Here is a 25,303-nt window from a genome sequence, read left to right on the forward strand (position 1 = left end):
ACTATAAAATGGATAAAGTAGATTTTAGTACAATTGACTCTATTAGCATCATGTAACATACAGTATAAATATTAAGGTCCTGCATCAAATAGTTTTTTTCAGAAATAGATAGGCGGGGTGTGGTCCCCTTAATACACTTATACACTCGCGAAGAGTAGATACGCCACGAGACAACTTCAAAGCGTTTGACAAGTGCGTCACTGATACACAGAAAACTCATATGACTCCGACCTGATGGATTGCTCGCTATTATTTTCCGCCATGGGGACAGCGACCTTTTCTAAGAATATCACGCGGTCCTGCGTCTTCGTTGACTTTCGCAATGCATGCGTTGCATTTCCGCCCTGCCGTCTTGTTAACGAAGTAAGAGCTTACGGAATATCGTGCCAGTTGTTTGGCTGCCTGGCAAATTGAAGTGTCGTTCTTAACGGTGCGAAAACGACACATGTAAAAGGAGGTTTGGGTATGCATCAGAGGATTTTAGATTCGTCGTAACCTAAAGAAGCGGGCCCAGGTCGTCGTGCGGAAAACACTCAGAGAGCAACACCTCCGCCGGCTGCAGTGGCCAAGCGATTCTAGGCGCTTCAGCCTGGAGCAGCGCGACCGCTACGGTCGCAGGTTCGAATCCTGCCTCGGGCATGGGTGTGATGTCCTTAGGTTAGTTAGGTTGAAACGTCCCCTTAGAAAAATTTATAAATGACAGTGCTGATAAACCTCTTACGTTACTTGATTTTCAAACAGCTGAGCAAAACTGAACGTACTCAGACAATTCTCTCTTTACTTACTCTGACCATCACTAAACTGACACACAATATTTTTAGCGCAATGGAATCTGACTTTCAATAACCCCTACAAAAGAATGGCCCTGACAAACAGTAACCCATACCTTTCATGAATCACTTACCTCACAAAAATCTTTGTTACTCGAACTACTGCAATACAGCGAGCGCCAATACTGCCAGCTAAATGAAAGATTCTAATTGCTGATGGCACTAACTACTGATAGTCATAGTTAGATTTTCACACGCAATTATGTTCCATTAATGAGAGGCACTACGATACTATATTCTGTCAATCAGTTTGCGATCCATTATCAGGGTGATCTTGAAGAAGTTGAGAGCATCTTTAATGGAAGCTCCACCACATATACCCCCGTGGCACAAAAGTGACAATGTGACACACAACACACACACTTTTAGACGCGGCTGCAGTAAACGACAGCAGCCAACAACATAGTTTAGACTGTGGGTTATCACTTTCTTACCTACCGCCCACTTATGTATTTGGTTGTTATAATTAAAATTTCTGTGTTTAACCTGTTATAATACGGAAACTATTTACCATACGAGTCGCGAACTTCGTAGTATTAATGTCCAGGCTATGGGGTGCTTCATTTCCATGCGTCACAGCGCCACCGTCCAGTTCCAACTATGGCCACCAGGTGCCGTGGTCAGTCGTCGTGATTTATAGTCTCACATTTTGATAGAGAAGAAACTATGTGTTTACCTTAATAGTGTTGAAAAGTCATTATATATATATATATATATCAGTTCATGACATCCAGTGTTACAAATTTTCGTTTTTCTGGCGGACACACGTCCAGATCATCCGCTCTCAAAACTCTGGGATCTTTTTCCCAACATCCACCACTGCTGGCGGCTCACCCCCAACTCCGCAACGGTACGCGCTTTTCACATCCAACTTCCCGACACTACACAAGGGAATATGCCAACAATGCAAACCAGCACACAGCACAGTCAGTGATTTTCATACAGAGCGCTACGTGGCGTTACCAACATAAAACCCTGAACAGCCTACTTACAAGGTTTAAGTAGTTCTGAGTTCTAGGGGACTAATGACCTCAGATGTTATGTCCCATAGTGCTCAGAGCCATTTGAACCATTTGAGCACCACCTCCGGCCTGAGCTACGGCAGCTCCTCCACGCACTGCAGGCTGAACGCCCCGCAGTACCGCCGGTGCACTTGGCGGCTCGTCGTTTGGCAACAGGCAGGGCGACAGCGCGGTCACTTGTCAGCTAGTGTCCAGCTTCCGTAATGGCGACGTGCCGCAGGAATGACTTCGTACAAGGTAAGCGACTCCGAATTTCCACTGCGCACTGTGTCCGTTGCGTCGTTCGATCGGAAAGTGGTTAAGATGGACCTGACAGCGGCACCTCCTGTCGGACGGTGAACCGGTTATAAACGGAAGCCGTGACACCGTGTCCTGTCCACGTCAGTTGCTTGAGGCCTCTTTTATGAACACTGTTCTTCCGCCGTGTTACATGTCTGCAAGTGATACACCGTTACTTGTACACACGTTCTGGTAGTCTTATACACCAGCAAATCAGGCAGTTCCATTCACGGTCGTAACCCCTCATAACATTTAGAGTTCCCGTCTCTCACGAGTCCTCGGCGACCCATCCGTACCACTGACTGGCACGAACACACAGCTTCACTGCCGTAACTTCACTGCCGTCGGCGGTACCTCTTCTGCAGCAGTGCAGAACGGCCAGGGGCAGAGCGACGCAAACTGGAACGACCACATAAAAGAAGTTGTAGGGGCGAAATACTGAAGGAGGGTGATCGCTGGAAGAAGGCTACCACGTAATTGAAGATCATTCACAATAGATATAACTGTCAAAATCCTTGCTCGTCATGCTGACTCACTAATCTGACAGGGAGCAAGTCGCCATCATTATGAATCCCGTATACCGTGATGTGTCCCTGCAATATTAAGTGTGGTTCCCAGCCAGCCTAACAATGCCTACTTATCCAGTCACTCGATGACCATACGGGCATGGAGACGGTGGATGACAGATGTACGAAGTCCTTAGTTCCTGCCGCTGTTTATTTCGAAAACAACCTTCTGATTGTCGATGCTATCCAATCAGTTTGCAGAACCAGCTAATGTCTAAACCGGTGGTGGTCGACGTTGTCATTACCGCCCACTATAGTGGGCGTTCCAGCTTTCATGGTGGCCGCTAGGTCTGCGACGCCGTGTGACGGATTGCGCGGCCCCTCCCGCCGGAGGTTCGAGTCCTCCCTCGGGCATGTGTGTGTGTTTGTTGTTCTTAGCATAAATTAGTTTAAGTAGTGTGTATTTGTAGGAACCGATAACCCCAGCAGTCTGGTCCCTCAGGAATTCACACATTCAGTTCAATTCAATTGCGGCTGATAGGGGTTTTATGAACATTTTCATTAAGTTTTATAAAATTTTCCCAAGTTTTTCCTGACTTCATTATTATTATTATTATTATTATTATTATTATTGTTATTTCTTTCCTTTCTCAGACGTTATGTCTGGTTAAAAATGGAAAGTGACGCGGATCTTGATCAAGCGTGACTTCCTTTTAACTGTACGGTATGTGTTACATTGCATTTAGGAACTTTCGGGTAATTGAACATGTATCAATAATTACAGATTTCTGTAGTTGTATATATACGTTTGCATGTAGCTGTATTGCGTTGATGAACTGGTGGATATTGTGTGGTATGACTCCTGTAGTTGATAGTACAATTGGTATAATGTCAACTTTATCCTGATGCCACCTGTCCTTGACTTCCTCTGCCAGTTGGATGTATTTTTCAATTTTTCTCCTGTTTTCTTCTGTATATTTGTTGTATTGGGTGTGGATATTTTGATTAGTTGTGTTAATTTCTTCTTTTTATTGGTGAGTATGATGTCAGGTTTGTTATGTGGTGTTATTTTATCTGTTATAATGGTTCTGTTCCAGTATAATTTGTATTCATCATTCTCCAGTACATTTTGTGGTGCATACTTGTGTGTGGGAACATGTTGTTTTATTAGTTTATGTTGTATAGCAAGTTGTTGTTGTATTATTTTTGCTACATTGTCATGTCTTCTGGGGTATTCTGTATTTGCTAGTATTGTACAACCGCTTGTGATGTGATCTACTGTCTCTATTTGTTGTTTGCAAAGTCTGCATTTATCTGTTGTGGTATTGGGATCTTTAATAATATGCTTGCTGTAATATCTGGTGTTTATTGTTTGATCATGTATTGCAATCATGAATCCTTCCGTCTCACTGTATATATTGCCTTTTCTCAGCCGTGTGTTGAATGCGTCTTGATGATGTGTGGCTGTGTTAGATGACACGGGTGCTTGCCATGTAGTGTTTTCTTTTTCCAATTTACTTTCTTCGTATCTGTTGATGTTATGTGATCTAAAGGGTTGTAGAAGTGGTTATGAAATTGCAATGGTGTAGCCGATGTATTTATATGAGTGATTGCTTTGTGTATTTTGCTAGTTTCTGCTCGTTCTACAAAGAATTTTCTTAAACTATCTGCCTGTCCATAATGTAGGTTTTTTATGTCGATAAATCCCCTTCCTCCTTCCTTTCTGCTTAATGTGAATCTTTCTGTTGCTGAATGTATGTGATGTATTCTATATTTGTGGCATTGTGATCGTGTAAGTGTATTGAGTGCTTCTAGATCTGTGTTACTCCATTTCACTACTCCAAATGAGTAGGTCCATATTGGTATAGCATAAGTATTTATAGCTTTTGTCTTGTTTCTTGCTGTCAATTCTGTTTTCAGTATTTTTGTTAGTCTTTGTCTATATTTTTCTTTTAGTTCTTCTTTAATACTTGTATTATCTATTCCTATTTTTTGTCTGTATCCTAGATATTTATAGGCATCTGTTTTTTCCATCGCTTCTAAGCAGTCGCTGTGGTTATCCAATATGTAATCTTCTTGTTTAGTGTGTTTTCCCTTGACTATGCTATTTTTCTTACATTTGTTTGTTCAAAAACCATATTTATATCATTGCTGAATACTTCTGTTATCTTTAGTAATTGGTTGAGTTGTTGATTTGTTGCTGCCAGTAGTTTTAGATCATCCATGTATAGCAAATGTGTGATTTTGTGTTGGTATCTTCCAGGAATATTATATCCATAATTTGTATTATTTAGCATGTTGGATAGTGGGTTCAGAGCAAGGCAGAACCAGAAAGGACTTACTGAGTCTCCTTGGTATGTACCACGCTTAATGTGTATTGGCTGTGATGTGATATTATTTGAATTTGTTTGGATATTAAGTGTGGTTTTCCAATTTTTCATTACTATGTTTAGGAACTGTATCAATTTAGGATCTACTTTGTATATTTCCAATATTTGTAGTAACCATGAGTGGGGTACACTATCAAAAGCTTTTTGGTAATCAATGTATGTGTAGTGTAGCGACCTTTGTTTAGTTTTAACCTTATATGTCACCTGTGCATCTATTATCAGTTGCTCTTTACATCCTCGTGCTCCTTTGCAACAGCCCATTTACAATTTTGTTGTGTGTTGTATGTGTTATTAATTTCTGTGTAATGACTGAAGTTAATATTTTGTATATTGTTGGTAGGCATGTTATGGGGCGATATTTAGCTGGGTTTGCTGTGTCTGCTTGATCTTTAGGTTTCAGATAAGTTATTCCTTGTGTAAGTGTATCAGGGAATGTGTATGGGTCTGCAATGTAACTGTTAAATAATTTAGTTAGATGTGAATGTGTTGAGGTGAACTTCTTTAGCCAGAAATTTGCTATTTTATCTTTTCCAGGGGCTTTCCAATTGTGCGTAGAATTAATTGCTCGGGTGACTTCATGTTGCAAAATTATCACTTAAGCCATTTGTGGTATCATCTTGTATGTGTCTGTTTCTGCTTGTATCCACCGTGCATGCCTGTTATGTTGTACCGGGTTTGACCATATGTTGCTCCAGAAGTGTTCCATGTCTGTTATGTTTGGTGGATAGTCTATTTTAATGTGTGTGTTATCTAATGTCTGGTAAAATTTCTTTTGGTTTGTGTTGAATGTTTGGTTTTGTTTCCTTCTATTTTCACTTTTTTTGTGTCTTCTAAGTCGTTTGGCAAATGCTTGTAATTTCTGCTTCTTTTCATCTCATTGCTCTATCGCTTCTTGTTGTGAGATTTTACCTAACCTTTTTCGTTTTTTGTCCGATATTTCATTTCTTATAAATTGTGTTAGCTGTCCGATGTCTATTCTCAGTTTTTCTATTCTGATCTGTAGCCTGTGTTGCCTTGCTGGTTTTGTGGGTTTCTTCTGTGTGTTGGTTTGTTCTGATCTCTGCCTAGTGTGTATATTTAGTGTAGTGAGTGCTCCTATATAAACCAGAAGTTGTAACTCTTCCGTAGTTGTATTTTCATTTATTTTGTTGTGTATGATTGTGTTGATAGTTGTTATTGTTGTTTCGACTTGTTGGTTATTTGGTGGTCTATGCAAGAATGGTCTAATGCCTGTATTTGTGTCTTTGTATTCTATATATGTCAGCTGAAATTTTTCTTCTATATCTAACATGTGTGTCACTTCATCTTCTATTTGTGCTTGTTCTCGTGGCTGTCTTAAGATTTCGTTTTCCTCTGATTGTTTAATTGATGCGTGGTGTTCTTTGTTTGTTTGCTCTGGGATGTTTGAGTCAGTTACTGTATTTTCTTCTTCTTCTTCTTCTTCTGATTGCACATTATTTTGTTCCAGTATTTGTTGTACTTGTTGTTTGATGTTTTCTAATTCTGACTGGGGTATCCTGTTATTTTTGACTATCACACGAATGTGATCAGCTAGTCGTTGTTCTGTTAAAAATTTTAATTCTGGGTATCTGGTAATAAATGTTGTGTATACTTGTGATCTGTATCCAGTTGTGTTGTTTCCTAAGTTTGTTGCTTGGTAATAACAGAACATGAGGTGTCGGTTAACTTCATCTGACCATCTCATCCTCTGTCTTTGTTATCCTTCTAGGGTGGTTGCAGGAAGCATATCCTGCAAAACACCTCTATTTGGATTTAAATCATTTTCCATGTGGCTAGCAGTGTCGTTACCATTGAGGACGGGCATAGGGTTCAAGCGTCGTCCCTGACTATGACAGCGCTTGTCCGAGACTTCATTAGTTCTGTCCTGAACCAACTGATCACACTAAAAGGGGGGTTAGCCCTATTAGTGGTTTGTTCTTTTCGTCGCCTTTTACGACTGGTCGAACATACCGAAGGCCTATTCTTTTCCCGGGCCTCCACGGGATTTATTATTATTATTATTATTATTATTATTATTATTATGTGCTTCAATTTGCTTTAACTTTGCGTCATAAATTTTTATAACTTGATTCATACATTTTGTTAGGTTACTTCCCTACTTTGTTAATCACCATTACTGTAGAACCAGTAGTCGCTTAGGAAATGTACCATTAACAGAAATACCGAGAGACTTTAATTAAACTTTCCCTATTTAACACCTTATAACACGGAATCTAATTATCGTACAAGTATAAAACTTGGCAGCATTACCGTCAAGGACATCGGGAAGAAAAATTGTGCAGAATCTATTGCGTTGAAACGCTTGTAATGTGCTGCTACGGTACATCACATCGTTACACACCGGTACCATTACTCTTACAGAAGGGACTCAATATGGCACCCATCAGTGCCCAGAGGAGTCTGAAAGCCCAGAATTGCATTCTGGACAGGAGAACGAAGCATGTCCGTAGGCATGCTGCCTACCTCTAGATATGCTGCGCTTCAGATCAGCACATGTGTCAATGTTCCCGTGGTAAACCCTGTCCTTCAGGTATCCCCGCAACCAGAAATCACAGAGAATGAGATCAGGTGATGGCGCCGGACGAGCATTTAAAAACGATCGGCTGATAATTCGATCGTTCCCAGAACTGTTTCTGAGAAGCAGGTGAATTTCACGAGCGATGTGCGGTGGCGCCCCACTTCTTGCATGAAAACTGTTCAGTTCAGTGCGTCTGTCCTGTAGGGCGGCTGTGACATGCTGGCGAAGCAATGTCAGTAAGGCTGGCCAGTCAAACTGCACGTCTGTGGTCCCTGAGCGCCAGTCTGTTCAAAAAAGTAAGGGCCCAATGATGAACGAAGCCGTGATGCCACACCATACGGTGACACGCTCACCATACAGAGGAACTTCATGCACAGTGACTGGGAGTGAAGATCCCCACACTCAGCAGTTCTGAGTGTTCACCTCACCCGCCAGAGAAAAATGAGCTTCGTCTATCCATAGGATGGTCCACGGCCAGCCCTCGTCAACTTAAAGCCTTGCGAGAAACCGGAGAGCGAACTCAAAGTCAACAAGTCGTTGTGCGTCCTGTGGTGCGAGCTGCTGCGTGATATGGACCTTGCACGAATACCATTTGAGAATGGTTTGGAGCACCTTCCGTACAGTGGATCAAAGAATGTTCAACTGTCGTGACACAGCACGCGCACTGCCTGGCGATCGGGAATAATTGCGCGCAGCATTGTCTGCCATAACAAAAGAGATTTCACCAACCACCTGTGGTGCAATCAGTCGTCGGTCTCTTATCGGAACGACGCCCAGTTCTCCACTTGGTTTGAACTTGGTCGTCATGCTCCGCACAGCAGTTGGGGAAAGAGGACCCTTCCATAATCCTTTCAGCCGGCGATGTTCTCTAAGTGCAGCTGCAGCGTTACTGTTTTAGTAATAGAGCTTCACCAGTAATGCTCTGCTCCTTATGTCCAAGCTCATGTTGACACGTCAACAAGTGTACTGCGACTGGTCAGGTGTTTGAGACTATGAATCACGATGACTGATCACGGCACCTGGTGGCCATAGTTGGAACTGGACGGTGGCTGTGACGCATGGAAATGAAGCACCCCACAGCCTGGACATTAATACTACGAAGTTTGGTACTCGTATGGTAAATAGTTTCCGTATTACAACGTGTTAAACAGGGAAGTTTTCATTATAACCACCCGATACATAAGTGGGCGGTAGGTAAAAAACGTAGAGAACACACTGTCTATATTGTCGACTGCTGTCATTTATTGCAGCCGCTTCTGAAAGTGTGTGTGTTGTGTGTCACATTGTGACTTTTGTGCCGCGGGGGTATATGTGGTGGAGCTTCCATTAAAGATGCTCTGTACTTCTTCAAGATCACCGTGATACTGGATCGCAAACTGGTTGACAGAATATAGTATCGTACCACCTCTCACTAATGGAACATAATTGTGTGTGAAAATCTGTTTTGACCCGTTTTCCGTTCGTGCTTGGATCACATAAATTTATTTTGATTTAGTAGCACTTTTTCCATTTACCTCATTATAGAGAGTTATCGCTCAATAGGCTATTACTTACTGTCATCATTTACACCAGGTATTGATATTCGAGAATATCCAGGTATTCTCTCTGTAACTTCGTTTGATTCGGATAAAGTAGTCATTTCATAACGATTTCTGCTACATGCTGTCGCCGCAACAAATCCCAGTGGCATGCCTTTGATTAATGTTGAAAAAATTATCTCTGAAAGATTATACATACGCATCAGGGTAGAAGCTTAAACAAACCTTAACGAGTTTTGCCCTGTTATCTATAATAATCGTTTACGGGATGAGAGGCCAACTGTTTCATGTAACTGGTATAGTGCAAAAATGGACACTATTAGGATAAGTAGATTCCATCGAGAGTCTGGAGTTCTTTTTTGATTCCGCAGTCACTTATTTTAATATTTGCGCCTCTGCGACATTGTTAATAAGGAGAAATGTTCTAAGTGATTTGCCTTCCGATATCAGTACGGTATGTTAGCGTCTAGACAGGTTAGTTTCTTCCGTAAACTGACTCCCGTAAGTCTAAAACTTCTTAACAGTAAGAGAACAGATGGCATTTGACACTGTAGCACACCATTGGCTACCAACGTGGGCGCGGTCATTTGCTCTTATGTGATCGGCTCGTCGACAAATAGAATGAAGTACGTTATATTGCATAGCGAAATTTCCACATGAGTGAAAGTTTACGTCGGGTGCGCCCTAAGGAAACGTAATAATTCCTCTTACGTCCTAGATATGCGTAAACAATTTATCAGACAGCACCTGGAACAAGGTACAGCAGTTGGCTGTGTGTGCTGTTGTGTACAGATAAGAAAGTACTGTTCGCTGGCCTACCGTAAGGAATTGCAGAGCCGAACAAAATTTCCACTTGTAATGGATGGCAGCTGTCCTTAAACGTGGATCAAAGTAGGAAAATGTCTATTACGAAGAGAAAGAACATGGTAGTATATGATTACTAGATTAGTGGTGAACATCTTCAGCACGTCATACCATGTAGAGATTTCAGAGCAAATACAAAGAAGCTGTATGAAATGGGATGATAAGCTAAAATTAGTATTACAGGAACCGAAAGAAAAACTTAATTTATTACTTCTGAGGGTTCAGGAAAAACCTACTGCGTCTGTAAAGGGCACCCCATACAAGGCATCAGTGGTTAGAGTTGTATTAAACCTTATCATGAAATCATAACAACAATCAGAACAACAAAGAAATTTGGAGAGCAGCTGCGAGTACCGTAACAGAGCGCCACAGCCCATGCGAAAGCGTGGCAGAAATGATCAATGAATGTAAATGGGGAAACCCCAGAAGAAAGATGACTTAGTTCTCGGGAAACCCTCGTGGATAAATTTGGAAGATCCGTAGCCGAAGAAGACAGTGCGATCTTTATACTGCCAACCTTGTGTGTCTCGCGTAGGGATCTTGAGAATCCGATAGAGATCAGAATTACCACAGAGGCAAGTACACATACACAGTTACTTCGCCGTCGCTCAATACGCAATGGGACAGGACAGAAAATCGATTAACACTGGTTCGCTGTATCTTCCGCCAGTGCACTGTACATTGGCTTCCGGAGTATTTATGTAGGCTTAGTGCAATTGCCTTTTTACGTCTGCTACTGTGAACAGGTGAAAAGTTAAATCAGGCTTTAATTTTTGTGCAATAAGATTCTACAATGCTTTCCATTTCCAGCCAAGTTGAGATTATACAGTATTTTAATGGCACAGTATCTCAGAGCGGCCTTATCATTTGCTGTCAGATGTTGCGAGCGAGTTGTTGTATTGTGTGTGACTACCGTAAGAAGTGAAGGAAGGGGAGTGAAAACAACGGAGAGAAACGGTAAATACACAGCAGAAACTCTAGATGGCATCCTTCCGTACGGCACATACTTGCCGCTACCAGGGACGGCAGCGAACTGGCAGCGTCCAGCGAGTGCGGAGAAAGCAGGCTGCCTCGGTCTCCGGTGGCGCATGCGCAGTAGCAGCCGACGCCCAGGGCGCTGACGGCGCGTGAGCCGAGCGCCAAAGTGTTTAGTTGTGTGCGGACTGGCGGCAGTGGAGGTAGCGCGAGTGGGCGCTGTGATGTGAGTTTCCTCAAGAAAACCTCGACTTTGTTCCGGGATTGCGTAACAATTTAGTCAACAATGAACTACAGTGTTAGGTGCAACATCAGCTCCTGAAGTGCGCCTGCTGGTTAGAGTTTTGGAGCCGTGATGTCACCCGCCACCACGTGGGTGTAGGCGCCAAAACAGGTACGTGTTCTCCGCTTTCACAACGCCCGACACCAGTATGATTAAGGTAGTCCTAAATTCCCGTTTGCAGACGTATGTCTTACAATATTCGGTTTGTAGCTAAAAAAAATCGTGCTTGAAGTTCAAAGCAATCGTATCAGAAGCCACGCACTCAAGAACACTCTCTCCTCGCAGAGCTGATTTGGTAGCGCTCAGTGCCTAAGAACGGGGAAAGAACGGTCGTTTACCTTACACTGAAACTAAATTTCTATAGGAATGGTGTATGTGCGGTTAACTGAAAATCAGTCAGCTGCTGCTCCTTTCTTTGCCATCATTTGGTTCGACTTCAGCGATAAAAAGGGAAGTTTACCTTACAAGGTTTCGGCATTTCACCTAGTTGATAGGCATCTTTGAGAAACACTATATGTTTTAAAAGCCTAGCTCGAACCACGACCGTATAGAATCGCTGAATAGTGACGCTTAGCGGTTATGTTCTCATAGTCACTACGCAAGGCCCACAGTTTGGTCACAGTGAGGTATTTATTATGCTCTTTTTAACTCTAGTGACGTTGCGTTTACTTCACGAAGACGGAATTCGGGCTACACGCAGTTATGTCTCTGTTTTTGTGGGTGACCGAACCTAATTTATATTTAAAAAGGCTGAAGAAGAAAAACAAGTAAGCGCAGTTCGAAATAAGGCTATTTTTAAATAAATTCATTTTGTAACACATATCCTGAATGACCTCTGCTGTGAAATGAGCAAGAACTCTTGAAAAGTACACCGAAATGTTTTTATGTCACAGCATTTTGGAAACAAAGTGACACTCAACAAATATAGGAAGGTGGAAACTGTCAGTGGTGTCTGTGGTGAGGTATTGCGTCTACAGCCGGAAAGAAAGAAAAGCGCGCACAGATGAATATAGGCGAGCGGTCATTCCACCCGCGCTCCACACGCAATTCGGAACATGTGGCACGCCGTGCCAAGTGCCTCCTGCCATACAATTCACAATGGTTTGCGGAGTACGTACGAACCGCGTTTCTTAAGTAAGTACCGTTCTGAACTAAAGACAAGCTGATTTTTCGTAGCGATTTTATCTTCACATGAAAGCCTGCACTTTAGTCTACTTTTCTACATAATTCCAACCAACAGTAACGCAGTTATTGTGTCGTACAACTAGCTCTGAATACTTTCGTCGAAGAAATATGTCGCCGAAGCGTAACTTTCGGACGTGTCCGAAAGAACAGGCACCACGCGGAATCCGCAGCTGTGACACATGTTACGTAAATTGAAGGGGGAGGGGGGGGGGGGGAAGGAAAGGAAAGGAACTACCAGCTGCATCAGCACTTCGTGAGTCCGTAAAGACTGAAGTTCGCTCACTTAGTTCCTCCTCATGCACATTGATACGGTCATTTGTAAAAGCTCTCACCCATTTCCGTACCGTCCCATCACTCGTGTGAGTGTCAAAAAGTGTGGCTCATGCAAGTGTTACAGAAAGTTTGGTTCAGGAGGCATACTTGTTCGAGGAAGGTATTCAGAGAGGATTATATGATACAACTGCCGTAATATTGTTGGGAATTATGCAGAAAAGCAGATTAAAGTACAGGCTTTATGTAAAAATGAAATTACCAAGGAAAGTCTGTGTTATATTTTTATTTCAAAACGGTACTTAGTCAAAATTGTGTAGGCTTGGTGCTTGCTAGTGGCGTTGAGGAAACGTGCGCTGTTATTTGCTAGTACTCCTGTGCCGTAAATTCTTTTCGTAATTCGGTGTCATGTTTCTTAGCGGAAGGCAACTGTTGCATCCTGCATGCACCTGACCGTCCCAGTAAATTGTCTCAGATTTAGAAGTACTTTTATTACTTTTTGTTTCTTCAGTGCGTGTTTTGCTGGGCAACTGCTTACAACCGAACGTAAAGTTAGCTTCCGTTTGAGTTGAAAATACCAATGGCTTTATATTTACAGCTTGTCATTTAACGCTGTATTTGCGTATCACATGACGAATTAAAAGTTGGGATTTAATTATAAGCCTTACGTATGTGAAATTCGGTTTCTTTGTGGACTCATTTACGGAGCACGGTTGGGTTTGCTTCAGTTTTAATATCGAAGTTATTCTTTTTAAGTACACGCAATCCAAGTGTAGTTAACAGTATTCAGTAGTAGAGGATCTTGCCGGCGGGTACCAGTTGATAATATTTTTTCAGAAGCGAATGCCATGTTTACCTTGCGAAGCAGAGCCATTCGGGTAAAATCGCCTGGCTGTCTCTGTGTTAGCGCAGTACTTCGTTACACAGAGAGACCATTCTTTTCATATCCCTGAATATTGATAATTCCAACTGGGACACCCTGTCTCAATTCAGTATTTTCAATTTATACATAATTCCAAACCTCTTCTAGAAAATAATAAAACGATCAAAGCTTACAACATTGTAGATGATGTAAAACTGTAGCATCATAAATGAAGTTTTAATTTATCGTTTCTTTGTTACTAACTATTCGCAACACATTTTGTCGGCAGTATTCACATATCGTACCGAATATACGTGGGATTTCGATGATGATGATTGGTTTGGGCAAGTGCGCGGTTATCAGCGCCCGTACAAATTCCCAATCTGTACACGGTGCCGGCCGAAGTGGCCGTGCGGTTAAAGGCGCTGCAGTCTGGAACCGCAAGACCGCTACGGTCGCAGGTTCGAATCCTGCCTCGGGCATGGATGTTTGTGATGTCCTTAGGTTAGTTAGGTTTAACTAGTTCTAAGTTCTAGGGGACTAATGACCTCAGCAGTTGAGTCCCATAGTGCTCAGAGCCATTTGAACCATTTGCACACGGTGCAATCTAGGCCCTTTCACGTATGACGAGGACAACACAAACACCCAGTCCCCGTGCAGAGAAAATCCCCAACCCGGCGGGGAGTCGAACTCGGGACCCCGTGATCCAGAGGTAGCAACTCTAGCCACTAGACCACGAGCTGCGGACTGGGATTTCGAGTGTTTAAAGATTCGGCGACGGAAGTTACTGGTTTAGGACTAAGGAAGAGGTACCACGGTCGAAGTTTCCATAATGTGAAAACATACGGATAATCTGTATGCTCGCGGAAATAAGCCGCCTCCTAATCTTTCGCGGTCGAATTGTGGGGGATATGTGCGGCTTTGCGGTATTTGAAAGCAAGCATGGACACAAAAGGTGAACTTCAACCTTTGCTTCGTTTAGTGCTACAGCAAGGAACGTGGTGGGAAAGTGCTGGACAGGGAGTGTGCTTTTCGCGAGATGCCAGTTTGAAGGAGACTCCGCCGGTGAGACTCAAGCGTGACTGGCAGGGAAACGAGAGGGCAGTGCAAGCACACACACACACACACACACACACACACACACACACACAGACAGAGAGAGAGCACAGCGCAGCCTCAGCGTCTGCGGCGCCGCCTGGCGCACGCCACGCGTTAATTGGGGCAGCGTAACGACTTTACTGGGCCACCGGTCACCCGCCTCCACCCCCCACCCCTTGCTCCACCGCGCCATATCTGAGCGGGAGGGGGGCGAGAAATGCGCGACGCAATTCCATCAGGGGCCAGGCTGCTGCAGGTGTCGCAGCTGATGACGTCAGCGCCGCTGCTGACACGCGGCTGTACGTATATATTTTAAAAAAAGGGGGAGGGGGGACTACTGCGGTGGCTCCAATCTGCGGACGGTTGCGACTCCCTGACAGTTTTCTCTCGTCCCGTAAACCGTTCATGTGAAAGAGAGAGAGAGAGAGAGAGAGAGAGAGAGAGAGAGAGACGCGTCCGCGCTCTAGTGATTTTTACGCCGAATTTGAAATAAATGAAACTTTTGCCGTTAGGTCATTGGTTGCCTCGATTGTCCCCACGTAGCCAGCCATTTATCTATTGACTGTCGTATAAATTTCGTGTGTTCATCGAGAAAATAATTCCCATTTCGTCAGATAACTACATTATTGCAGAACGTGGCTGCCGTGTGATTGTTTATAATGGATGAAGCAAACAGCGTTATTCGTAGAAGCCGGCGGCAGCAAATGTTCCGGACGGTCGTGTCTCCTAAGCTGCTGTCTATCGAGAGCTTGTATAGCAGAAAACTTATGAAACTTCATTTCTCATCATGTTAGGGCAGCTTACCTGTACAATAGACATTGTGTATCCCTTGTGCCGATAAAAGCATGCCAGGCCTCTGAAGAAAAATTTTTAAATTCCGAAATCGCAACCGCTGGTTTCGAAATAAAATAAACCGAATTCAAATTGTGATTAGTGGATGCTATGAAGTATAAGTTCTGAGATTTCAGTTATTTTTACCTATACGATGGGAAAGCAATTAAGATGCGCGGTTGCTTGTTTTTGACTGCATGACATTCTTGTTCATTTCACAGGCCACGGAATATCGCTCTACGCGTTGATCTCGTGGTGCTCCGACGTATTAGTCAACATCCATGGCCTCAGACTCGCCAAGATCCCACCCTCGCAATGCACAGCAGAGCCTGGCTGGTTTATTTAATCTGAAAAACCCAATAATGACGACAGAGGTCCATATGTGTGGTTTATTTAATCTGAAAAATCCAACATGTTCGAGCTCCTAAAAGATTATGCCATGGGGCATTAAGAACTTGATAATGGGGTCGTCTCTTCACGAAAGATGTTGTTCTAGTCAAATAAATCGCACATTCGGGCAAGCGAGTACTGAAATAGTGACAGAGTTGCACTATGGCTTCACATCAGACACCTGAACCAATTACTGTACCTCTCCGAAGATCTCTAAAGTACCACATTTTTCCAAATCGTTCAGCAGCCGCTCATGAAAAGGTAGGGAACTCAGCACTTTGTTGATCTTAGACTTTCTCCCTATAAGCAAAATCGATACTTAAGAATCGCGTGGGTAACCCGTTTCTGAAATCCGAGAAAGTTACGGCCATAAGAGCTATCCATATAGTTGACTATGTTAATTTTTGCGTCCAGGTATGTGTGTGAAATATACGCAACACACTGATAGATCCAGAATGAGATTTTCACTCTGCAGCGGAGTGTGCGCTGATATGAAACTTCCTGGCAGATTAAAACTGTGTGCCCGACCGAGACTCGAACTCGGGACCTTTGCCTTTCGCGGGCAAGTGCTCTACCAACTGAGCTACCGAAGCACGACTCACGCCCGGTACTCACAGCTTTACTTCTGCCAGTACCTCGTCTCCTACCTTCCAAACTTTTCAGAAGCTCTCCTGCGAGGTACTGGCAGAAGTAAAGCTGTGAGTACCGGGCGTGAGTCGTGCTTCGGTAGCTCAGTTGGTAGAGGACTTGCCCGCGAAAGGCAAAGGTCCCGAGTTCGAGTCTCGGTCGGGCACACAGTTTTAATCTGCCAGGAAGTTTCACACTGATAGATGCCTGACTTTCACTAAGGAGCGATATAGCATAATCTTAAGTCGCGGTAAGAGTGTAAAGAATAAATACGACGTTCCGCTTGTTACCCCACCATCTATAGCTGCTCCATCTCGTATTTCTCTCCGGCTTGCTGAGTCGGACACGCGTCACGCTGGCTTTGTTGTGATGGGGCACACGTTGGCGCGCGCTGAGGAGAGGGGGGGGGGGTGTCGCACCTGTCCGGTTAGCGCAGTGGCCTGCCGAAGCGTAGCGTGTTGTGTGTGTGTGTGTGTGTGTGTGTGTGTGTGTGTGTGTGCGCGGCGTTGCAAGTTCGCCCCCCGGGAAACGCTCTGCGGGGGTCGGGTGGTGGTGGGCGGCCGCTGGAAGGCTCGCTGTGAGTCTGCGCTCGTTCTGCAGTTGTAAACACGTCACCAGTAACCTGTCCACACAAGGATATTTTGTAACACCGCAGCTGTCCTCAGCAACACAACACCAACATTTCATCTCCCTAAACTGAGAAAAAGAATATCTACTACTGTATCTGAAGCAGTTTTCCCACTAATATTAAAAAATGGTTCAAATGGCTCTGAGCAATATGGGACTTAACTTCTACGGTCATCAGCCCCCTAGAACTTAGAACTACTTAAACCTAACTAAACTAAGGACATCACACACATCAGTGCCCGAGGCAGGATTCGAACCAGCGATCGTAGCGGTTGCACGGTTCCAGACTGTAGCGCCTAGAACCGCTCGGCCACCCCGGTCGGCACTGATATTAAAGTTCAGATACATTTCTGTTTCAACAACTGATGCAAGAAGTTCAGGAAAGGGAACGGCTTCCCTTGTTCTAACCTACACGCGCACTTTCAGTGTGAAAACCATTCAGAAAATGAAGTTTGTTCGGAAAGCATTTCAGGTACGCGCATTCGGAATAACAGAGCATACTTCATATAAGAACTGGCGCGGTGTGTAGTTTTCGTTGTCCACGTCGTCTGTGGCCTTCAGTTCAGACTACTATGTTGCAGCTCTTCTCCCCCCCCCCCCCCCCCAAACTTCCCTTTATTAAGAAAATGACGATTTCTTCGTGCGTCACGTTATGTTCGTTGAACCCATCTCTTCTTTTAGCCAAGCAGTGCCATAAAGTTTTCTTCCCTGTTCAGTTCAATACTGCTTCTTTTATTATTCGAGCTACACACCTAGTTTTGAGTATTCTTCTGTATCACACGTGTCAGCTGCTTCTCCTACTACTAGCGTCTCATTTCCTAATCTGATTCCCTCAGCAGCACCTGAATTAATTCCACCACATTCCAGTGCCCACTTTTTTACCTTATTTGTTTCCACCTTAGGACCCCTTTTTAAAGACACTGTCAGTTCTGCTCAACCATCTTGCAGGGGCGTTGCGTCCAAAAAAAAAAAATTCAAAATTTGTCCTCTTGTACGAGGGTGAGTCAAATGAAAACCTTAAATATTTTTTTAAAAAATTATTATTTCATGTGCAGAAGTGGTACAAAGCTGTATCACTTTTCAACATAATCTTCCCCACTCTCAATGCAAGTCCTCCAGCGCATACAAAGTGCATAAATTCCTTCAGAAAAAAATTCTTTTGATAGTCCGCGCAACTACTCATACACCGCGTGGCGTATCTCTTCATCAGAACGGAACTTCTTTCCTGCCATTGCGTCTTTGAGTGGTCCAGACATATGGAAATCACTTGGGGCAAAGTCTGGTGAGTATGGTGGATGAGGAAGACACTCAAAATGCAGGTCTGTGATTGTTCCAACTGTTGTACGGGCAGTGTGGGGCCTTGCATTGTCATGTTGCTAAAGGACACCTGCTGACAGCAACCTGCATAAACAAGCTGCAGTGTCATTCAGTGTCACTCGGCGGTTTTCCTTCACTATGGCTTCAACTGCTGCAATGTTCAGTGGAGTGACAACTTGTTGTGCCTGACCTGGACGAGGAACATCTTCCACTGAAGTCACACCATTTGCGAACTTCCTACTCCATTCGTAGAGTTGCTGCTGTGACAAACATGCATCACCGTACTCAACCTTCATTCGTCGATGAATTTCAATTGGTTTCGCACCTTCACTAGGCAAAAACCGAATAACAGAACGCTATTCTTCCCTAGTGCAAGTCGCAAGTGGGGCGGCCATCTTTATACTGATACTGCGACGGTTTGTGTGCATCTGCACTATACTGCCACCTACAGGCAATTCTGCACGCTGTTTGTAGCACGCTTACCAACTTACAGGGTAACGAAGCGAGATTTTGATTTGTTATTACAAATTTAAGGTTTTCATGTGACTCACCCTCGTATCTTAGGGACTAAAGATATGAGCGTAAACGTAACAACGAAAGGTTCTCGAACATGAATTTTCATTTGTGTAACACTTTCAAATAAATGGTTCAAATGGCTCCGAGCACTATGGAACTTAACTGATATGGTCATCAGTCCCGTAGAACTTGGAACTACTTAAACCTAACTAACCTAAGGACATCACACACATCCATGCCCGAGGCAGAATTCGAACCTGCGACCGTAGCGGTGGCGCGGTTCCAGACTGTAGCCCCTAGAACCGCTCGGCCACTCCGGCCGGCGTAACACTTTCCAGTACTTAAGTGCAAAATTTGAGATCTTGTAAAAAGTCAAGAATACGCTATTTTCGACCTTACTTTGCAAAACAACTGGACTGTATAAACCTTGATAAACTGGGCTCATTAGAAAGACCCTGATTTTCACCAGCTAAAAAAGTGTAAGATTGTCTAATGCGGAGTTACAGTCTTACAGATAATTTATGTCGGAGTTGGGTGCGAAAATCGCGGCATGAAAGAAATGAAATTTTCTAATAACGCGTAGAACAAACGCACGCCGAACATGGAACTTAATAGCTCCGTGGCACAAGGATGTGGATTACAAAATTTAATTCATGTACTGTTTTCCAATAATCTGCAAATTCGTAGAAAAAAATTAACGATTTAATGTGTGTTCGATACTTTTGTTATAAATGTTGTTTTCTATTAAAACTGAATGACCATTCTCATTCGAAACAACTTATTTAAGCCGCCCGCCAGAATAGTGGACAACAATCCCAACATAGGTTAACTATGCAACATAAATTGAGACAAACTGGAAGGAGAAATGGCTGTGCGAATATAGTTTCAGCTTTGGGTTTTAAGTTTTAACTTTGGCTTCTTATATCTCGTTGATTAGACGCATGACAGCCGCGCAGTATTAGGCGCGGCCCCTCCCGCCAGAGGTTCGAGTCCTCCCTCAGGCATGTGTGTGTGTGTGTGTGTGTGTGTGTGTGTGTGTGTGTGTGTTGTTCTTAGCATAAGTTAGTTTAAGTAGTGTGTAAGTCTAGGGACCGATGACCTCAGCAGTTTGGCATGACAGCCGCGCAGTATGAGGCGCGGCCCCTCCCGCCAGAGGTTCGAGTCCTCCCTCGGGCGTGTGTGTGTGTGTGTGAGAGTGTGTGTGTGTGTGTGTGTGTTGTTCTTAGCATAAGTTAGTTTAAGTAGTGTGTAAGTCTAGGGACCGATGACAGCAGTTTGGCATGACAGCCGCGCAGTATGAGGCGCGGCCCCTCCCGCCAGAGGTTCGAGTCCTCCCTCGGGCGCGCGCGCGCGTGTGTGTGTGTGTGTGTGTGTGTGTGTGTGTGTGTGTGTGTGTGTGTTGTTCTTAGCATAAGTTAGTTTAAGTAGTGTGTAAGTCTAGGGACCAATGACGTCAGCAGTTTGGCATGACAGCCGCGCAGTATGAGGCGCGGCCCCTCCCGCCAGAGGTTCGAGTCCTCCCTCGGGCGTGTGTGTGTGTGTGTGTGTGTGTGTGTGTGTGTTGTTCTTAGCATAAGTTAGTTTAAGTAGTGTGTAAGTCTAGGGACCGATGACGTCAGCAGTTTGGCATGACAGCCGCGCAGTATGAGGCGCGGCCCCTCCCGCCAGAGGTTCGAGTCCTCCCTCGGGCGTGTGTGTATGTGTGTGTGTGTGTGTTGTTCTTAGCATAAGTTAGTTTAAGTAGTGTGTAAGTCTAGGGACCGATGACGTCAGCAGTTTGGCATGACAGCCGCGCAGTATGAGGCGCGGCCCCTCCCGCCAGAGGTTCGAGTCCTCCCTCGGGCGTGTGTGAGAGTGTGTGTGTGTGTGTGTGTGTTGTTCTTAGCATAAGTTAGTTTAAGTAGTGTGTAAGTCTAGGGACCGATGACAGCAGTTTGGCATGACAGCCGCGCAGTATGAGGCGCGGCCCCTCCCGCCAGAGGTTCGAGTCCTCCCTCGGGCGTGTGTGTGTGTGTGTGTGTGTGTGTGTGTGTGTGTGTGTGTGTGTTGTTCTTAGCATAAGTTAGTTTAAGTAGTGTGTAAGTCTAGGGACCGATGACAGCAGTTTGGCATGACAGCCGCGCAGTATGAGGCGCGGCCCCTCCCGCCAGAGGTTCGAGTCCTCCCTCGGGCGTGTGTGTGTGTGTGTGTGTGTGTGTGTGTGTGTGTGTGTGTGTGTTGTTCTTAGCATAAGTTAGTTTAAGTAGTGTGTAAGTCTAGGGACCGATGACGTCAGCAGTTTGGCATGACAGCCGCGCAGTATGAGGCGCGGCCCCTCCCGCCAGAGGTTCGAGTCCTCCCTCGGGCGCGTGTGTGTGTGTGTGTGTGTGTGTGTGTGTTGTTCTTAGCATAAGTTAGTTTAAGTAGTGTGTAAGTCTAGGGACCGATGACGTCAGCAGTTTGGCATGACAGCCGCGCAGTATGAGGCGCGGCCCCTCCCGCCAGAGGTTCGAGTCCTCCCTCGGGCGTGTGTGTGTGTGTGTGTGTGTGTGTGTGTGTGTGTGTGTGTGTGTTGTTCTTAGCATAAGTTAGTTTAAGTAGTGTGTAAGTCTAGGGACCGATGACAGCAGTTTGGCATGACAGCCGCGCAGTATGAGGCGCGGCCCCTCCCGCCAGAGGTTCGAGTCCTCCCTCGGGCGTGTGTGTATGTGTGTGTGTGTGTGTTGTTCTTAGCATAAGTTAGTTTAAGTAGTGTGTAAGTCTAGGGACCGATGACGTCAGCAGTTTGGCATGACAGCCGCGCAGTATGAGGCGCGGCCCCTCCCGCCAGAGGTTCGAGTCCTCCCTCGGGCGTGTGTGTGTGTGTGGTGTGTGTGTGTGTGTGTGTGTGTGTGTGTGTGTGTGTGTGTGTTGTTCTTAGCATAAGTTAGTTTAAGTAGTGTGTAAGTCTAGGGACCGATGACGTCAGCAGTTTGGCATGACAGCCGCGCAGTATGAGGCGCGGCCCCTCCCGCCAGAGGTTCGAGTCCTCCCTCGGGCGCGTGTGTGTGTGTGTGTGTGTGTGTGTGTGTGTGTGTGTGTGTGTGTGTGTGTGTGTTGTTCTTAGCATAAGTTAGTTTAAGTAGTGTGTAAGTCTAGGGACCGATGACGTCAGCAGTTTGGCATGACAGCCGCGCAGTATGAGGCGCGGCCCCTCCCGCCAGAGGTTCGAGTCCTCCCTCGGGCGTGTGTGTATGTGTGTGTGTGTGTGTTGTTCTTAGCATAAGTTAGTTTAAGTAGTGTGTAAGTCTAGGGACCGATGACGTCAGCAGTTTGGCATGACAGCCGCGCAGTATGAGGCGCGGCCCCTCCCGCCAGAGGTTCGAGTCCTCCCTCGGGCGTGTGTGAGAGTGTGTGTGTGTGTGTGTGTGTTGTTCTTAGCATAAGTTAGTTTAAGTAGTGTGTAAGTCTAGGGACCGATGACAGCAGTTTGGCATGACAGCCGCGCAGTATGAGGCGCGGCCCCTCCCGCCAGAGGTTCGAGTCCTCCCTCGGGCGTGTGTGTGTGTGTGTGTGTGTGTGTGTGTGTGTGTGTGTGTGTGTTGTTCTTAGCATAAGTTAGTTTAAGTAGTGTGTAAGTCTAGGGACCGATGACAGCAGTTTGGCATGACAGCCGCGCAGTATGAGGCGCGGCCCCTCCCGCCAGAGGTTCGAGTCCTCCCTCGGGCGTGTGTGTGTGTGTGTGTGTGTGTGTGTGTGTGTGTGTGTGTGTGTTGTTCTTAGCATAAGTTAGTTTAAGTAGTGTGTAAGTCTAGGGACCGATGACGTCAGCAGTTTGGCATGACAGCCGCGCAGTATGAGGCGCGGCCCCTCCCGCCAGAGGTTCGAGTCCTCCCTCGGGCGCGTGTGTGTGTGTGTGTGTGTGTGTGTGTGTTGTTCTTAGCATAAGTTAGTTTAAGTAGTGTGTAAGTCTAGGGACCGATGACGTCAGCAGTTTGGCATGACAGCCGCGCAGTATGAGGCGCGGCCCCTCCCGCCAGAGGTTCGAGTCCTCCCTCGGGCGTGTGTGTGTGTGTGTGTGTGTGTGTGTGTGTGTGTGTGTGTGTGTTGTTCTTAGCATAAGTTAGTTTAAGTAGTGTGTAAGTCTAGGGACCGATGACAGCAGTTTGGCATGACAGCCGCGCAGTATGAGGCGCGGCCCCTCCCGCCAGAGGTTCGAGTCCTCCCTCGGGCGTGTGTGTGTGTGTGTGTGTGTGTGTGTGTGTGTGTGTGTGTGTGTTGTTCTTAGCATAAGTTAGTTTAAGTAGTGTGTAAGTCTAGGGACCGATGACAGCAGTTTGGCATGACAGCCGCGCAGTATGAGGCGCGGCCCCTCCCGCCAGAGGTTCGAGTCCTCCCTCGGGCGTGTGTGTGTGTGTGTGTGTGTGTGTGTGTGTGTGTGTGTGTGTGTTGTTCTTAGCATAAGTTAGTTTAAGTAGTGTGTAAGTCTAGGGACCGATGACGTCAGCAGTTTGGCATGACAGCCGCGCAGTATGAGGCGCGGCCCCTCCCGCCAGAGGTTCGAGTCCTCCCTCGGGCGCGTGTGTGTGTGTGTGTGTGTGTGTGTGTGTTGTTCTTAGCATAAGTTAGTTTAAGTAGTGTGTAAGTCTAGGGACCGATGACGTCAGCAGTTTGGCATGACAGCCGCGCAGTATGAGGCGCGGCCCCTCCCGCCAGAGGTTCGAGTCCTCCCTCGGGCGTGTGTGTGTGTGTGGTGTGTGTGTGTGTGTGTGTGTGTGTGTGTGTGTGTGTGTGTGTTGTTCTTAGCATAAGTTAGTTTAAGTAGTGTGTAAGTCTAGGGACCGATGACGTCAGCAGTTTGGCATGACAGCCGCGCAGTATGAGGCGCGGCCCCTCCCGCCAGAGGTTCGAGTCCTCCCTCGGGCGCGTGTGTGTGTGTGTGTGTGTGTGTGTGTGTGTGTGTGTGTGTGTGTGTGTGTGTTGTTCTTAGCATAAGTTAGTTTAAGTAGTGTGTAAGTCTAGGGACCGATGACGTCAGCAGTTTGGCATGACAGCCGCGCAGTATGAGGCGCGGCCCCTCCCGCCAGAGGTTCGAGTCCTCCCTCGGGCGTGTGTGTGTGTGTGAGAGTGTGTGTGTGTGTGTGTGTTGTTCTTAGCATAAGTTAGTTTAAGTAGTGTGTAAGTCTAGGGACCGATGACGTCAGCAGTTTGGCATGACAGCCGCGCAGTATGAGGCGCGGCCCCTCCCGCCAGAGGTTCGAGTCCTCCCTCGGGCGCGTGTGTGTGTGTGTGTGTGTGTGTGTGTGTGTTCTTAGCATAAGTTAGTTTAAGTAGTGTGTAAGTCTAGGGACCGATGACGTCAGCAGTTTGGTCCTTTAGGAATTCACACACATTTGAACAAAGGCATTATCAACATAAAACTTTAGAGAACAACAGCTTAGTAACAATAGGTTAAGAAAGTATGAAATATCATTAACGTACAGCTGTCTAAATTTGGACAAAATCAGTTCAAACTTGTGTTTCGTTAAAATTAAAAAATTGATTACATTCAGTTTGCTTTTAGAAAATCTGTTTTCCATAACTGATTTCAAACTAATCACAGTTGGAAAGACCATGTTTTTAAGCATCTAGAAAACCACGTTCAATTTTCCAGTGTGCGCTAACAATACGTGAAAACGGCGGACAAATTTGGGGGAACATACCACAGCGACAGGCTACATTGCAGCAACCGGGTTCAAAGCTCCTACTTTGGTTTCTTAATTTAGATTCTAATGCTTTGTTGTGATATCTATCCGGTTACAAAGCCATTTGCAAAGTACTCTTATCTCTGATTCTCAAATCTTATCTCATATAGGCATCAAGCAAAAAGAAATATCAGTTTTGATTTTAAACTTCCTATGAAGTCGTCGCAATAGATGTGCTTCAGACGTTTTGTTTGCAAGTTCACGGGCATTACGCTCTCATATGGCCGAAAGAGTCGGTCTTCAGGAATTGTGAAACGATCCCTGTCGTCCAGGGCCGCATGCCACAAAGGGCGCAGTTTCACCACAAGATGGGGAACCTCATAGGCCTCTATTGTCTATTGAGGCCTAAGCGCTGTAGTGTGCGAGTGAAACAGATGAGAAACTACGTCGTAAGGCAGTCCAGTAGAATCCGTTTGTGGGCGAGGAGACGTAGCAGTGTTAAATACGGCCACCTAAGATCGGCCATAAAGGGAAATATTTATGAAATCTATTTAATTCTGTAGTAGTGCAGGGAATCAAGCCACAGTAATTTTAATCTGCCGTCCTCCTTAAATTTTCATTGTGATCCCTCAAAAACATGAATATTGATCGTGTTTATAGTAGTTTAGGATTTAGGCCTACTGTTAAAGTGAAATTAACAAGTTTTGTAACG

General features: G+C 45.2%; 1 protein-coding gene across 3 annotated transcripts in view; it reads left to right on the forward strand.

The window, feature by feature from the left end:
* Positions 1 to 25,303, forward strand: part of LOC126263656 (CD109 antigen) — an 898,764-nt gene that overhangs the window by 537,488 nt on the left and 335,973 nt on the right. The window contains exon 1 of one of the 3 annotated variants that reach the window (XM_049960761.1): positions 11,140 to 11,337. The exons of 1 other annotated variant lie outside the window; for it this stretch is intronic. The gene's annotated coding sequence lies outside the window, so the exon portion shown is untranslated. Of the gene's footprint in view, positions 1 to 11,139; positions 11,338 to 25,303 lie in introns of those variants that run through there. One more of the 3 variants, XM_049960762.1, reaches the window with a different exon arrangement.

Source organism: Schistocerca nitens, chromosome 6 (assembly GCF_023898315.1).
Source record: "Schistocerca nitens isolate TAMUIC-IGC-003100 chromosome 6, iqSchNite1.1, whole genome shotgun sequence".
NCBI classification, from domain to species: domain Eukaryota; kingdom Metazoa; phylum Arthropoda; class Insecta; order Orthoptera; family Acrididae; genus Schistocerca; species Schistocerca nitens.